The following is a 16,720-nucleotide window of genomic DNA, read 5'->3' as shown; positions in this document are numbered from 1 at the left end:
TCTGTCTTGGACTTTTAAAAACATGCCTGTCCTTCAGGATCCTCACCTTGGAAATCTGCCCTCTTCCCCTTTTTTAAGGGATTGCCCTTCCCTCTGAATGTGCAGAACATGCTGTGCTTCTACTGTAGAATTTATTTCATTTTCTCAGACAATTTTTATTAGTGGCTCATAAGTCTGTGTCTTTCATCGCATTGGAATGACCCTCTTACAGGCAAGGGTCTTGACTGTTGTTTTCCCCATACTATACCACATACACTATGTTGAATCGATAAATTTACTTATTCAGTGAATGTTTTGGTATTATAATAGATATGTTGCAAGGTAGTTTAGCAAAGTGATAAGGACTCATACTGTGGAATCAGACATACAGGGGTTTGAATTGTAGCTCCACTATTATCAGTTCTGTGACCTCTGCCTACCTGTGTTTTAGTCCCTCTTTCGTTAAATGGCAATAATAATAAAGTACACCCTCTTAAGCTGTTACAGAGATTAAAAGAGTTGATGAAAGTAAAATGTGTAGTCTATTTTCTAGCATTCAAGTGCTCAATATATGCAAGCACCTATTAGTAATGTTAGAAATAATAATGATAATTATCATCATCATCATCATTTGTTGCCACTGTGGCTGTGCCAGGTTCTCCAGATCCTCATTGATCCCCTTTCTTTTCTTAGATATGCGAGGGAGATAAGCAAAGGAATATATTGAAGAGAAAAAGCCCAATGTTTATTACTATGTGGCTGTTGCTCCAAGCTATGCTGTGGGCTTCTGTGAGCTGGAGGACCCAAGAAAGCTACTTTCCCTTTGGCCCTCACCTATTCTTGGCTGCCTGGATGTCAGCACTATGGGGACCAGAAGAGGCCAACCCAAAACAATAGGAAATAAAAAGGAATTTTTGCCCAATGCTTTGAACAAGGCAGGTCGAAGCTTCCCACCTCAGATCTTCAGAGTGAAGGCCCTTCCCTCCCATGCTCAAAGCAGCTCTAGACCTGCACAGCACCCTCAAAGAAGCAAATCCAGCAGAGATTTTATGGCTTTAGCACCATCTGGCCTTATCTCCTTAGCTGTCTTGAAGGAGACAATAGGGGGTGGAAGAGAAGTAATCATCCTAAAACCAACAGGTGGCCCCAGTTGTAGGCTATGTAGCAGCACGGCTGTGGTGGTGGTGGTTGCTTGGTGTATGTGTGGAAGTGCAAGGGAAGTCAGTAATGCAGTGTTCTGAGTGTGCGCATAACCTATGGAGGAAATCAGAACTTGACATAGAGAAACATGTCCTGTTAATGTTAACGCCATTTGGATCTGGAAATAACTGTATTTGCATAGTCCATGTCTGTTCTCTTATGGATGAGGAAAACAAAAGCTCTTCATTTAAGGAGAGAAATAGTCCACTCTCTTGTTTACTCATTTACTTGACATTGATTGTACCTCTCAATGGCAAAGACTGTGTTGTGCACTAGATAGATATGCGAGAAATGAGAAAGAGGCTCTGCCCTCAAAGATGTGTCCTAAAAGGGGAACATCTAGATAATCAACGAGCTAATAAATGATTAGATGCAGTGTTGTCCCTTCAGCCATCTCTTTGGATTCACCACATTCTCCACACTCTCTCTAAACACTCCCACTCATGCTCCTGGTGAATCAAAAGCTCCTGGCCAGTAGCCTCTTCTCCGATCAACTCATATATTTCTGCTCATGTCAACTTTGCTGGTGGCATACCAGAATCAAGAATCAATTCTGTTTGTTTTCAAACCTGTTTATATTTCTGTGTTTTTATTATATTTGGACAATTTAATTAAAATTATTTGAACTAGTGAAATATGAGTGCAAAAGAAAGTCTTTTTTTTTTAAACTAAATACTTTTGAAAGGCTATCAGATGAATCACTAAAATCATTGTAACATTAGGTATCAGAGAGATGACTCTAAAGTTGGGGAAAAGCATGGAAAAAAATCTGAACTTATATTTATTTTATAAGTGCCTTCAAGTTTCTGATATCAAAATATTGATCAATACATGTGATCCACATTTTTTTGTGTGTGTATATTTTTAAAATAATTTGCCATCCATGTTGCATCAGTTAAGAGGGCTTCAACTGTAATTAGGACTTGAGTAAAGTTCTGTGAAGGATACGAACTGAATGTTGTGACCGAGAACAGCAGGATGACCTGCTTAGGGTGGTCCTTGCAAGATACCAAGAAGCCAGCCAAGCAAAAGTAGGGGAGAAGAGTTTTGGGCAGTGAGAACTGCATCGGGGTAGGTGTGGTATGTTGCAGAAGCAGCGGATGAGGGAAAGGGAAATGACGAGGATTTTCAGGTCAACAGGGCTTAGTGCAGATTCTCAAAGATCATGCAAAGGAGTTGAGACTTTATTTAAAGCATGATGAGAAAGCATGAGGGGCTTGAGGGGATCTGTTTTGACAGGATATGATTTCCATTTTCAAAAGAGCTTCCTGGCTGCTAGGTGAAGGATGGATGAGAACGGAAAAAGGGAAAGTGGGCAAGGTGGAGGCAGGGATGAATTAAAGTGACAAAGGCCAGTGATAAAGTGCAATAAGTCTGCAGTGACAGGTGAGCAGTGGCAGCGCCCTAGGCCAGAGTGAGAATGGAGATGTAAAGTGGGCATTATAAATACATTTGTGACATCTTTAGGGGGAACTGCATCCATGTTTTCTTCAGTCAATCTGCATGACCAAACTTACAGCTAATTTTTGAAAGGCATATGTGATCTGATGGGGGAGAAAATCCTACCAAAAGTCAGGCAGCTGGGTTTTCTTTTTCTAGTTTGATATTTATTGGCTGTGCTACTCAGCAAGCAACTTAACCCTTGGAAGCTCATCTGGAAGAGGACAATAATAATATCCTGTGCAGCCCACCTCATATTTGGGTTGTGCAGTTTAAATAAATGGATGGCTCACATGTATCTAGGACTTTGGTAAGCTTATTCCTTCATTTGATCCTCACAGTGCGTAAGGCAGATTGTATGGTCCTCATGTCAGAGGTGAACAGACCAGTACATATTCAATAAACCATTATTGAACATCTACTATGTCAGGGTCAGGGACAGGCCCTGAGACTTTCGAAATAGATTAGACCCAGCCCTGTCCTACAGAAGTTCACAGTCTGATGAAGAAGACAGATATGAAAATGTGAAATTATACAATATCAAGATACGTGCTAAGACAGAAAGTACATTAGAACCTTAGAGGAGGAAGTAATGAATTTTTTCTGGAAGGATTGGAAAGCTTTCCACTGGAGTCAACATCTGGCTGGGGTCTTGAAGGATGTGTAGAAGTTTTCCAGGTATGGAGGGGCATTTATGAGGATATGCAAAAGTATTCAGGCCTGGAAGGAAATGGTTCACATGCAACTATGTGGGTGGGGCCTCAGGTGATTGGCAAACTGTTAGGAATGAGGCTGGAGAGTGAATCAGGGGCAGGGAGGCTCCTGCTTATGGATCTGTCTGTGAGCGAGTTATGCAAAAGCAGGAAAACTAGTACATTTGCTTCATTTTCATTCTTTCCACAAATGCTTCCCCCAGTTTCATAGTATACATGTTCCTGTGCCTTATACTCCCTTCTTCCTTGCTTACTGTTTCCTCCAGAATTAATTTAAATCTCAGTCTTTTTCCTGGAACTCTTAATTTTAGCAGGGATATACAAAAAGAACACTCCAGGATAGTGAGAAATGCATTTTTTTCTCCAAATGTCTTCTGGAATTCTGTTACTTAGCAGGAGTTGTTTCCTGCCGTGTTAGGAGAAACTTTGAAAAGCGATTCAAATGTTGGTACAAAGGGAACTAAATACTTGGTAGTGAGGAGCATCTTGGCAGAGAAGGCAACTGAGCTTTTGCTAAAGTCTCAGTGGTTGAAATTGTCCAGGAGGCCTGAGTTTTGGTCCCTGGGCTGGGCAGCATGTGCTCTTGGTTGTCATGCCTCCATTCCTCCTTCCGTAAAATGGTAAAGAAGAAAATGTGTAAGTTAGAGAGGTGAAAGAGTGTTAGAGCTAATTAAATCTCACTTATTTTACTTATGAGGAAGTAACTCCCAAAGAGGAGGAATGACTAAGGTCATATAAAGAAACTGCAGCTAACTTGGTCATTTAGTCACATAAAGAACCTGCAGTTTACTTGGTCATTTACACATGTATTCCATTCAGCAGACATGTTTCAGTGCCTCCCATGTGCCAAGCACTGTGGTAGATGCTAGGACAATAGTGATAAGTAAATAAACATGATTCTTGCCCTACTCAGGGAGATGAAATTAAACAAATAAACCAAAAGTTAAACAAAATAATTAAAGATAGAGATAAAGTATGATGGAAAGAAACAAGGTACTGCAATAGAGGATAAAGAATGGGGACCGGGCACGGTGGCTCATTCCTATAATCCCAGCACTTTGGGAGGCCAAGGCGGGTGGATCACAGGTCAGAACATCGAGACCGTCCTGGCTAACACGGTGAAACCCCTTCTCTACTAAAAATACAAAAAAAATTAGCCAGGCGTGATGGCAGGCACCTGTAGTCCCAGCTACTCAGGAGGCTGAGGCAGGAGAATGGCATGAACCTGGGAGGTGGAGCTTGCAGTGAGCCGAGATCACACCACTGCACTCCAGCCTGGGCAACAGAGTGAGACTCCATCTCAAAAAAAAAGAAAAAAGAAAAAAAAAGTAGGATGTGTATTTTAGAGAAGGCCTCTATGAAGAGAGAACATTTTAAGCTGAGATCTGAAGAATACGAAGGGGTCAGCCACTTAAAGAGGGTTGGAAGAGCTTGCTAGGAGATAACAACTTGTGCAAAATACTCAAGGCAAGAAAGTTGGGACTGTCCTGAAAGGTAAGAGAAAGATCAGCATGAAGCCCAGGCAGAGGCGGCATGGCCTGGAAGCAGATGTGGTGGGAGAGATAGGCAGGGCCAGAACTCAGAGCCTTAGAGTTCAAAGTGCCCTTACTGGCAGATTCTTGATTGATCTCACACTCCTGCAGAAAAGGAAAGGCAAGTATATGTGCATTGCAAAACTCTATTGGCCGAGCATTTGTTTCAAATGTCATTTTCACAGCATGCTTTGCTGAGACCATAGATTACAAAAACATAAATAAAAATGATTCAGCTTTTCTTCTGTGTCTACCCCTCAACTTAATTAGTGCTCACAGCTCCAGGAATCAGTTGAGGGCAGGGGTCAGGAGTGAATTCGGATATAGATGAAGTGGGACTTAGTTTCTGGTGTTGCCACTTGGTTTTAAAGATGCAGAACTTCTTATCTTCCACAGCTTTATTTTATCCTTCATTTTTGTCCTTTCACTTCCTCAGTGGATAAATCCTAGCTAGAAGATGAATTTTGCTGATTTAGGGCACCCTCGGGCTGTCCTCTGTAGCTTTCAGTAAAGCTTTGTCTTGATTGACAGATGCTGATCAAGTTCATGGGTATGCATTACAGTGTATGTTTGCTGGTTGGCCTAGGAAAACCCATTTGCATGTATGATTTTCATAGGAAAAGGGTGGCAAATAAGAAACAAAAGGTTTTTTTTCTGCCACGCACCCAAGGAACAGAAATTAAGACAGCCAAAGGAAGAGTCTGCCTTCATTTAATGAATGACTTACCTGGTGTTCCTCGCAGTAGTGGTTCATTCATGAACCAGCAGAAGGTGCTTTGTGACTGTGGGGATTGCGGAAATGACTGGGCCAGGAGGGGAAGCTGTAAAGCTAATCTCCCCACAACCCACTTCTCTTTGGCTAATGGCTTTGCTTTTGTTTGTTCTGCTTTGGCTGGTTCACGTGCTAGTTCCCAAAGGCTGCACAAATGCAGAGCTAGGTAGATAAACTCCCTACCAGGGATCTTTAGTGAATCCCACCTCCTAGCCCCAGATGAGGCTGAGTGAACACTCACTCCAGCCTTGGACTGTAGTCTTTACTGTGGCCCCTGAACCTAACCCAAGAATAAGCCTTGTTGACCCAAGGCTCAGACCCCAAGTCTCAGATCCTTTATTTCAAACAGAGCTCCTCATCCCAGTTCCAGACTGAGCCCCTGGCCCAGCATTCCTGGATGAGTCACCACATGTGGTGGAGCCTTGGACTCAAAGGGTCCATCCACAATGTTGTGAGTCCCTTGGTACATATCCACTTTTTGAATGAACCTCTGAGAACCCCTGCCCTCTCAAGACTGGGGTCTCCTCTGCCATCTCATCAGAGTGGCTTTTAGCCATGGAGCAGTGTCATAGCCTCCTCTAGTCCAAAGTTGGCTGGTGCTAAGAAGAGGAAGCCTGGAACTCAGAACCTCTGTCCTTGTGCCAACATGTTAGTTGCAGTCTATCTGTGAGCTTCACAGTCCCATTGATTCTCGTACAGAAATCAGCAAGCAGTGGTCTTCAGTCAAACTGGGACCTCAACAATCGACTTTGGTCCTGTCAGAGTTCCTTTCCCTTACTCTTCTTAAGAGCACCCAGAGTCACCATGAAAGAACCACAAGCGGAAAAGGAATACATGGGCTCAGACCTGTGTCCATCCTTGCATGACCCTTGGCTCCTCATCTGTTCATGGGTTTAAAGGTCATTCCTTCCTGCCCTGCCTACCTTATTGAGTATTCACAGCAGAAAATGAATGTAAGAGATTGAAAATTGTATAATACACTATAAGTTATTATTACCTCTCCCAAATTGTCAGCATTTCATCCTTGCTATCTAGCAGCAGAATAGTGTAGGGCAGGAGTACAAACTATAGCCCACAGGCCAAACCCAACTCAAGGCCAGATTTTCTAAATAAAGTTTTATTGAAACACAGCCACACTCATTTGTTTACATATTGTCTTTGGCTGCCTTCATGCTATAAAAATAGCACTGAGTAGTGCAGCAGAGACCATATGGCCCACAAAATCTAAGATATTAACTGTTTGGCTTTTTGCAGAAAAAGTTTGCCTATACCTGGCATAGAAGAGCAAAGTGAGGACTCTGAAGTTGGAATGCCTGAGTTTGGATTCTGAATCTTCTACTTAATGGCTATATGACCTTGTGCAAGTTAATTAGCTTCAGTTTTCTCTCTATGAAATAAAATAAACATTGTATCCCCACCCTGTGCTATCAAATTAGCATTAAACGAGTAATTTGCTGGGCACGGTGGCTCACGCCTGTAATCCCAGCACTTTGGGAGGCCAAGGCAGGTGGATCACGAGGTCAGGAGATCAAGACCATCGTGGCTAACACAGTGAAACCCTGTCTCAACTAAAAAAAATACAAAAAATTTAGCCAGGCGCAGTGGCGGGCACCTGTAGTCCCAGCTACTTGGGAGGCTGGGGAAGGAGAATGGCATGAACCCAGGAGGCGGAGCTTGCAGTGAGCCAAGATAGTACCACTGCAGTCTGGCCTGGGAAAAAGAGCGAGACTCTGTCATAAAAAACAAAAAAAAAAAAAAAAAAAAAACAGTAATTCATGTAAGGCATTTAGCACTTAGCTTAGTATTTGGCACATAGTGAGTGCTCAGTGTTGGCTGTTATTATTATCCAAAGAATGAAAGCTCTGGTTTGTGTTGATGGACTCTCAGGGGATGGAGTAGCATGGTTTATGGCACAGGCCATGGAGTAGGACAGAACATTATTTATATCCCAGCTCTGCCACTCACCACATGAATGACTCAGAGAAGATTAATTAATCTCCCTGAACTTCAGCTTCCTCATGCATGAAATAGGAAAAAGAAATTAGAGGGTTATTGTGAAGAGTAAGTGATAAAATGCCTGTGAAGTGCCAAGAATAGAATTTGGAACATAGTAAACACTCAATAGTTGATATAACTACAATAATAAATAAGAAGAATGGTATTTTTCTAAGTAGTACTAGCTTCTCAGAACAAATAGACTGTTGGGGGTGACTACTATGCCAACATCGTGTGAGGTAGGAGGCTCTACTTATCATTAATAATGCTCTGGACACCAGGTTTTGCATATTCCAGGCATATGTAAATTAAAAACACTTTAAAATGGAGTTGTTTAGACAGCTGTCTAGGCTTTTTTCTAGGCCAATAGTCCTTCAAGACCAGGTACCTTTCTGCACTAACAATCCATGACTCTATGACTGTTCTTAGGTAAAGTGATAGGTCAAGGAGAACAGCATACACGTTGAGTCACTCTATGGACCATCCCTGAAAGATCCTTTTCTCATAACAACATGTGGGTACACAGTGATGCTAAGGAGTTTGCCATATGGGGTGAAAATGCTCTCATTTTGAAACCATTCAACATCTTCAGGGTTGAGTTCTGTAATGGGATATAAATCTTCCTTCCTGGGGAGAAATGGCTGAGGAGACTGGGTATTGTAGGTGGACTACATTAAGGCTGGCGGGGTTTGAGTGCCAGCCCAAGAGCACAGCTCTCATTCTCTGTTGGCCTAAGTTAACAGGGAGTGATCGAGTACAGTGGACTGAAGCACAGGGGAGTATTATGTATCTTCCAGACCTGTGGATGCTAGATGGGTAGCCTAATTTAGAAGAATATGAAACAAGTAACAGCATCATGCAATTTTGGTTATTCCCTACCTAGCTCTGTATGAGTTATTGTTCATTATGTTAGCAGAAAAATGAGGATTTGGAGAGCCTCTTCCTTCAAGGGAGCTTACATCTCATTTCAGGTGAAAAGGCATAAATACACAAAAAGTTACTTGATAATATAAAATAAAATAATTCATTCAGTGCAAGACATGCCGTGAAAGAAACATGGGTCAACTTAGTATCCATAGATTAAAATTGGTAAATGACTTGCATTCATTCATTTATTCTTATATTCATTCATGTCCAAAAATATTCTGTAGTCATTATGGGAACCCTTCAAAGGGATATGAAGAATAATATAAGCTTTCTGAGGGCAAAGGCATCATCTGTCTTATTCACGACTCTATTCCACAGTGTCTAGCCCATAGAGGAAAGGCAAGGACTGAGTTAGACATAGATCCTTATTTAATACTCAGTGTTTAGATTTATGTAGTTCCTAACACATTTGTGGGCATTTATGGAGCTCCTAACATGATTTTGGGCTCTAATTTATGAAATACTGCAATCAGACCTTTAGTAGGCATCTGTTGGTTTGATATGCCCAGCATGCATCTCCTCTCTGTTCATAGCACCTTAACTTTCCTCTGGCTGGTAGCTTAGTAATGTGGATAGTTGTTCTGCTTCCCTTGACCCAGGGTTGGCCCATGCCTAAGCAAGGCTAATCTTGAACTGTATAAACAGTTATCACAAATGGCTGGAGCAATGGTGAGACTCTAAAGAGACTGTCCATGAAATGCTGACATCTAGATTTCTAGAGCTGCTGCAATTTCTGTCTTATATGAGGCACTTTTTCAGCTGGGGCTTCCTCATATCCTTCCAACATTCTGTTCTTACAAATTATAGAACCTAAACTAATAAAGCATGGGTGTTAGATAAAAATGGATAAGACACACACATTTCTATGTACATTTAAAAGATGGGTGGAGACTTTCAGTTTATAGCTAGGAGTAGGGAGGCGTAAGGGTCTTTATGAAGGAGATGGCATTTGAGCTTAACTTTTAAAGAATGGAAAGGATCTGCAAAGAAAGAAAGCAGGAGGCCTGTGCAGGCTGAAGCAGGGGCATGAGTGTAGGCCCAGAGCCTACAGCCGAGAAACAACTGAAAAACAGCCTGTGCTGGAACTCAGTGAACTCACTGAGCATCCCATGTTTGTCGTGCCATTACACTTAAGTCAGATGTTCCTGTTCCCATTTTCTAGGTTATCCCACTGAGTCACAACAACCTTCCCCTCCATTGTCTCTCATCCATGGACTGGACTTGAGCTATGGGATGTTAGAGAGGAAAGGTCTTGTGAGACCAGCTAGGACTGACCCTCTTAGGCCAAAGTGATGTGCTAGAGCTCTCCAGGCACCCATGCCACACGTGAAGTGCTGGATACCTTAGAGGAGCTCAGTTTTACTCAGAGAGCTATGTGATCTCTTTCTCCTCACCTTCATCTCTACTGCTTTCCTCCTTCCCCCTATACCATGTCCACATGGGCCTTCTGTTTCTCAAGCTCTTCAGTCTTGTTCCTGAGCCTCATTCAGAGCCTCTGTTCCATTCCTTCTGCCTGAGACTGTTTCTTTAGCCTTTAGCCTGGCTGGCTCCTTCTTAGGGTTCATTTCTCAGCTCCAATGCTAGTGACACAGAGAGGTCTCCCTGACCATCCTGTCTAAAATAGTCCTGTCAGTCAATCTCACATCATCCCGTTTTATTTTCTTTGTAATATTCACAGCATCAAAAATGGCCTTGTTTATTCACATGTCATCTCTCTCCCTCTCTAGAGCCTAAGGTCCAAGAGAGCAGGGACTTATCTTTTTATCCAGTGATGTATACCCCTAGCACCAGCTTGCTGCCTAGCATACACTACATGTTCAGGAAACTCTTGTTGGATGGGTGAATGATTAGGTGAAGAAAGATGGAGAGAAGAAACAGAAAATTTCAATCTGTAGGACTACACATCTCCAGTGAGTACAAAAGTTCTATTACAGGTACTTCACCAAAACAAAAAAAGTTTGAGAAACACTGATTTAGTTTAAATTCCGTTATCCAGAGAGGAAAAATGCAGCCCAGAGTGGAGAAGGGACTTGTTCACCGATGTGCTTCTTTGCACTTACTTCTCCACAATCATGTCAGGCACCTGAAGATTTTTATAAGGGAAGCTCCAGTTGATCAGTCTGTTTGCCCTGGCCCCCTGCCCTTGGTTACATTATGTCAGCCCACAGGGTGAGTCTAAATTCCAGGACCAGTGAGCCCAGCCTTGTTCTAATTCTTAGCCTCATATGCAGTACCACATCTCATTGGCTTTCACTGCCTAGTAATTAAGACCCATGCTTAATAATAAAAACACAAATGTGACCTGGGAGGATGGCTTTTCTTCCACATCCACTTTTGCAGCCATCTTCCAACTGGGCACCAGTACCTGGATGAAGAGAGCTCTTGGGAGGCTCAGATGAATCCAAAACCAAAGTGAAATGCTACATTGACACATGACACAGTGACTTAACTTCTCCAGCCTGGGCAAGGCCCTTGGCAACCTAGTCCCCACCCATCTCCAACTCTGTGCCATACCCCGACCCCAGTCATACTGGTGTTTCTGGAGATTTTCTGTTGTGCCCTTCTCTTTTATCTTGGTGCTTTGGATAAAGTGGTCCCTCTATCTACATACAGGAACAAGGTGCTTAACACTGTGCCCGGCCTCTGCTAAAGGACCCAGTTAACAATGACTATAATAGCAGTTATGATCATTTATCCTGTGGCTGATCCCTTTATTACTTTCTCAAATCACCCTTTATTTTCCCTAATGTAAAACTCACCGAACTCTTGCATAAGCTCTGTGAAGGTAGAAAACATATCTGTCTTGTGTAATTGTGGTTCCCCAATTTTCTGGCAATATTAGTTTCTGGTGCCAATAAATATCTGTTGAATTTACTAAATAAATGATAACATTGTATCTAGTAAATGACAGACACCCTGGACATGTCTCAGAATCCTAAGCTTGGGGATGATTTATATCTATTATGGTAATTCTTTGCATGTCAGCATTATATCTAGGATGCAAGAGAATATAAAAAGGGATGGATAGGCACTCTTATTGTCCTCTGAGTGATGGAAATAAAGCACATCATTTGATGTCACAACATTAGAGCCAGATGATCAAGAATGTGATTCCCACCAATAAGGATAGAATTATTCCAGGAGGGGAACGAGTGCCTGAAAGTCCCCCCATTCACACATACTTTTAATCTCCCTCCCCTAAAATGAAGCTGTCCTGTCACCTCATTATCCGCTATTTACAATGAGGCTGCCACATTCCCAGGGACTGGAGCCAGGAGCCAAGGAGAAATGTCAGTGTGAGAAGCCTTAAATGAAGTGACAATAAAAAAGGAGTTGCTAATGCCAGGAGTTCCCTCTCTGGGAGAGAGCTGTCAGGGCCAGTGCCCAGGGCTGGGAGATTTATTGATACTAAGTGGATGATGCCCTAACCAGTAGTGATTATCAAAGAGGTTTGAGTGAGGTGAGGATGGAATTGGACAGCCCACGCCGTGCAGTGTGTGGGATTTCCTGCTCTTACTGGTTCCTGCCCTCCTGCCTCCCCAAGAGGGAATTCCTGGCCTCGTTTTCTACTCACTCTGATTGTTGGACACGCTCTGCTACAGAGTTTCTTGGAGGCAGGGCCCTGAGAATCTGACACTCTGGCAGGGTTCCCTGAATGCTCTCTCTATCTCTGCCAGGCCTTTGCTGTTGCTGTTCCTTCTACCCATATACAGTATTCTTTATGCACATGTAACTGTACCAAAACCCCTCTCCTGGCTGATTCCTCCTTATCTTTCAGTGTCAAAGCTGGCACTTCCTCTTGGAAGCTTTCTTCGAGGTCCCCAAAGGCTGGGGTTAGGTGTCCCTGCCTGCTGAACCCATCCTTAACATAGCATGTAGACTGAATTGCTATTGCCTACGTAATTGTCAGTCTCTCCCATTGTCAAAGTAACAATCCCAAAGTGGTTGGGGATGGGCTGGTTTACCACTGTATCTCCATTGCCTAACATAGTGTCTTCACAAGTGCCAGATACTGGGTGTTGAATGGTGGGTGGATGGATAGATGGATGAAAGAATAGGTGTGTATGTGTATAGACTTCCCAGGGATGAGACAGGAATACATCAAACATACCACTCAATTTTATTTGCTTATATTTCAATAGATTCTAATGTAGTAATGCCTCTTTATCTGGCATCAGGGGAAGACAGCGTGCTACATGAGAGGATTTTCCAGAAACTGAAGCTGACCCATGTCCCAAGACTATTTCAAACATCCATGACATATCACAGACATTAAGGACTCAAGCTCTGTAGTCAGACTGGTAGAGGTCATCTCTCAGCTTGCCTTGTGCTGTTTCTAGACCTCACTTCTCCAATTTGAAACCCACCTCAGGGAATGAAAGGAGTTAATGTAGGGAAATGTCCTTGGCACAGTGTCTGGCACTTGGCAGGTGTTGAAGTATCAGCTCTTAATTATTACTATCAGAAAGCATTACAGGCCAGGCACAGTGGCTCACACCTCTAATCCCAGCACTTTAAGAGGCTGAGGTGGGAGGATCGCTTGAGACCAGGAGTTCAAGACCAGCCTGCGCAACATAATGAGATCCCATCTCTACAGTTTGGAGCTGCAGTGAGCCATGATGGCACCACTGCATCCAGCCCAGGTGATGGAGCCAGACCCTGTTTCAAAAAAAAAAAAAAAAAAGAAGAGGAAGAAAGAGAACACTATATTCAAGTGCTTTCTAAATGGCAAATACTGCGTTTCATCCCAGCAACATGATATAAGTCTGTGCATTAACCCAGTACACACAGAGCTCTGATTCTGAAAAATGCCACATCTCTTCCTCCTACTTGTCATATCTGACAATGTAGTCTCCATCTCTGGTTCCCTTTCTAGTCTGCCTCCTTTCATCTCTCTACTGGGTAACTTATTCACATAGCAGGTTAAAAGTTGTGTCTTAAGACTCCAAATGCATCTATTCAGAAGTCACAAAGGTAAATCTGTTCAGGAAAGTGAGATATGGGCTGAGGCACAACTTCTGCAGAGTAGTGATCTTTGCAAAGAGGTAAGAAAAGCAGGTTGCAGGCAGGAGGGGGACAGCTAGTGCAGGATCCCAGGATTTTGTTACAAGGGAATCCAAGAACTCAGAGACTTACCTGCTTACTGGATTTGAAAAAGTGCACTGGGGGTTGCTAAAATTTGACTAAATAACTAAAATGTTGTCGAATCAGTAAACATTCTCCAATCAATTAGACTAGACTCTAGAATGTCAGAGTCTGAACAGGCATTAAACATTATAGAGATCAAACAATCATTTCACAGATGGGAAAGCTGAGGCCTAGGAGAGCGTGGGATTTACTTAAAGTCATACAAGTACTCTATAATGATAAAACCAAAACAGAGAATCGTCCAGGTCTTCTGACAGCTAGCCTAGTACTTTATCTACAGAACCATATCATCTCGTCTGATTGCATATTTGTTGTGACAGATTCAAAGCAGATATAATACCTCACAACTACTAATTATATTTATCAACATTTAACCAATGACTGCCTTCTCCCACAGGCCTTGTGCCTATAGGGTCTGTCTGTCTGTCTGTTTCTGTCTCTCTTTCTTTTTCTTCCTCTCTCTCTGCTGTTGCTTAGGTTTGGCTGAAGTGTAGAAATGGTCTGACAGTCAGGCACTGAGCAACTCTGGGAGCCAGGGTTCACTCAAGTAAATCCAGGCCAGGCTACCTCCAAGCCATGCTCCTTTAGGAAGTAGTGGGTAAATGCACCCTCTTAGCCTTAGAGTTGAAAAAGCACTCTGTTTAAGGTAAGAGATGTTTGCAGAAGGGGAAAATGAGGAGATAATTTGAAGGAAAAAATGTCCTGGCCTTCTGTGTGTCTAAGGATTTGTTGTGTCTGCCTGCTCCCATTTTGTCCACCCCCATCTCACCCTTTCCTACTTCACTTCTAAAGTCCTAGCAAGAAACACCATCCATGAGGGCCCCAGAGGCCCAACTAAATGTGTGAAACCAAGTAGATGACATGAGGGAATAGATCTGGATCATAAGATTTATATCCTGTAGGATAATATTTTATTGCAGAAAAGGGAGAGAAGAGATCCTAAAAATACTGTAGAGAGCATATTATAATATTTTAATGAGGTTTATGTGCTCCCCATATACACTTTACCCTGGATGATGGATTGTGCATTTTGACAAATCTATATTTAACATTGGGAGAATAATATACGATGTATGCTTCCCGGTAGAGAAATCGTATTTATGGAAATCTTTATTCTAGTTATTACAATAGACATTTAAAGACAGTGCCTATTGTGGGCTGTGGATAGATAGAGTGTCCTCATTAGGGTGGAGGAGAAAATAGTGTGAGTGGCAGAGGATAAATGGCTACCTTAGAAGACAACAACCCTGGCAGGGGAGCAAGTGGTTCAGGGTAACCCAACAGTCACATCTCTGGTTGGGTTCAGCTCCTCCTCAGCCCCTACTGCAGGTCATATGCCCTCATCAAGCACTCATCATTCATTTATTCGTCAAATATTTATTAAGCATCTACCATGTCCCAGACACCCTGCTGGCTTTTGGGCACAAAGAAGCATGTCCTAATTTTCAGGGAATTCACATTGACCAAAACAACCACACATATATACAAATAAAGAAAATTATTTTAGATAAAATAATTAAAGAATGGGAAATAAGACAGAGTGATGTGACACAGACTGATGAGGGGTCACTATTTAGAAGAGGTGATGAAGCAAGATCTATACAAAGAGGTGAGATTTGGGCTGAGGCACAACTGCTACAAAGGAGTGATGTTTGCAAAGAGGTAAGGGAAGAGCATTGCAGGCAGGAGGGGAACAGCTGGTGCAGAGTCTCCCAGGCAGAATGAGCTCGGAGCCCAGAGGAACAGAGCGAAAGCCAGTGTGGCTACAGCAGGCAGCGAGTAGAAGAGGGATGTAAGTTAGGTGAAGTCAGAGGAGCAGGCTATTCATGCTCTGTGTGATGGTCAGATGTTGAGACTTTTCCTGTGTGCAATGGGAAAACTTTGAGTGGATTTGCACAAGGAGGAAGAACAATGTGTTTTGTTTGTTTTGTCTTTGTTGTTTAAATAAGATCTCTCTGGCTTCAGGGTAGAGAATTGATTTTGTCACTGAAAACCAAATGTCATAAAGCTCAAGGCCATGAACACCACCTTCAGATACCAGGAGGGCTATAGAGTGGGTCAAGAGCAAGAATTGTGTGAAACCAGAATCTCAGTAACTAGAAGTATGCAAGCAGATGTTCATGATCACCTGCCAGGTTTCCTGCAGATGGTATGCTGGTTTTCAGTGGGAGTAGGACAGATGGGTTATATGATTCAGCTGCAATCTTTAAGAGATTATGACCTTTAAAGCCCATTATCTCTAGGGACAAACAGAAAACAGAGACTCACAGTAGACAATTAGGTACCACTCGTTAATTGTATTCTTTATTGCAGCATGGCCCAAAAGATTTTCAATAACATTTCAAAAGTATTCACCAAAAAGTGTCTTGGAGGCAAATAGATTTGACAGAATCTGGGATAAAAATGGGTAGAATTCTTCACAATCTTTTATGCAGCTAATGTGAAGTATGAAGCTCTAAAACAGGGACAAAGTATGCACCATTTCCCAAATTATTTGACCAAAGAAGACTTTTATTTTTAAAGGAGCATATTGCGGGGCTATAGTTTCATGAAACCTTCTGGGCAACGGTCACATAGTATAATTTGAGATCCCATACACAGTGGCAATGTGGGGTTCTGGAAGCAGGTGATATGGTAAAAAGAGTAAAGGATCTAAGAGCATTAACTTTTTCATCTTAAAAGAAAAAATAATAATACCTAAGTCACAAGGATGTGATGAGGACTAAATAGCCTAATATATGTAAAAGGACCACAAAGCACTCTAAAATACTGTTCTCATGACAAGGATGAATGACTTTCCTCACCATCCACCTTGGAAGGGCAATTTTTAGGCATTGAAGATGGCCTTAGGGTTGATCTCACTGGGGCAAAGATTATGAACTCTCATCCTATATCATATAGTAAAACAAAGTTTAGGAGCTGACTGACTTGGAGTTTAATCCCAGGACCTTGGTCTTATTAGCATTATATTTTAACTAGAAGTATAATCAACCACAAACCAGGATTGGTAACTG

At 42.3% G+C, this 16,720-nt stretch overlaps 1 protein-coding gene across 3 annotated transcripts in view; it reads left to right on the top strand.

The window, feature by feature from the left end:
• Positions 1-16,720, top strand: part of GRIA1 (glutamate ionotropic receptor AMPA type subunit 1) — a 316,539-nt gene that overhangs the window by 138,068 nt on the left and 161,751 nt on the right. The gene's annotated exons all lie outside the window — the stretch shown is intronic.

The sequence above is a fragment of the Nomascus leucogenys genome, chromosome 2 (genome assembly GCF_006542625.1).
Source record: "Nomascus leucogenys isolate Asia chromosome 2, Asia_NLE_v1, whole genome shotgun sequence".
NCBI classification, from domain to species: domain Eukaryota; kingdom Metazoa; phylum Chordata; class Mammalia; order Primates; family Hylobatidae; genus Nomascus; species Nomascus leucogenys.
Note: the sequence above shows the minus strand (reverse complement) of the source record. Positions and strands in the feature narration are given on the sequence as shown.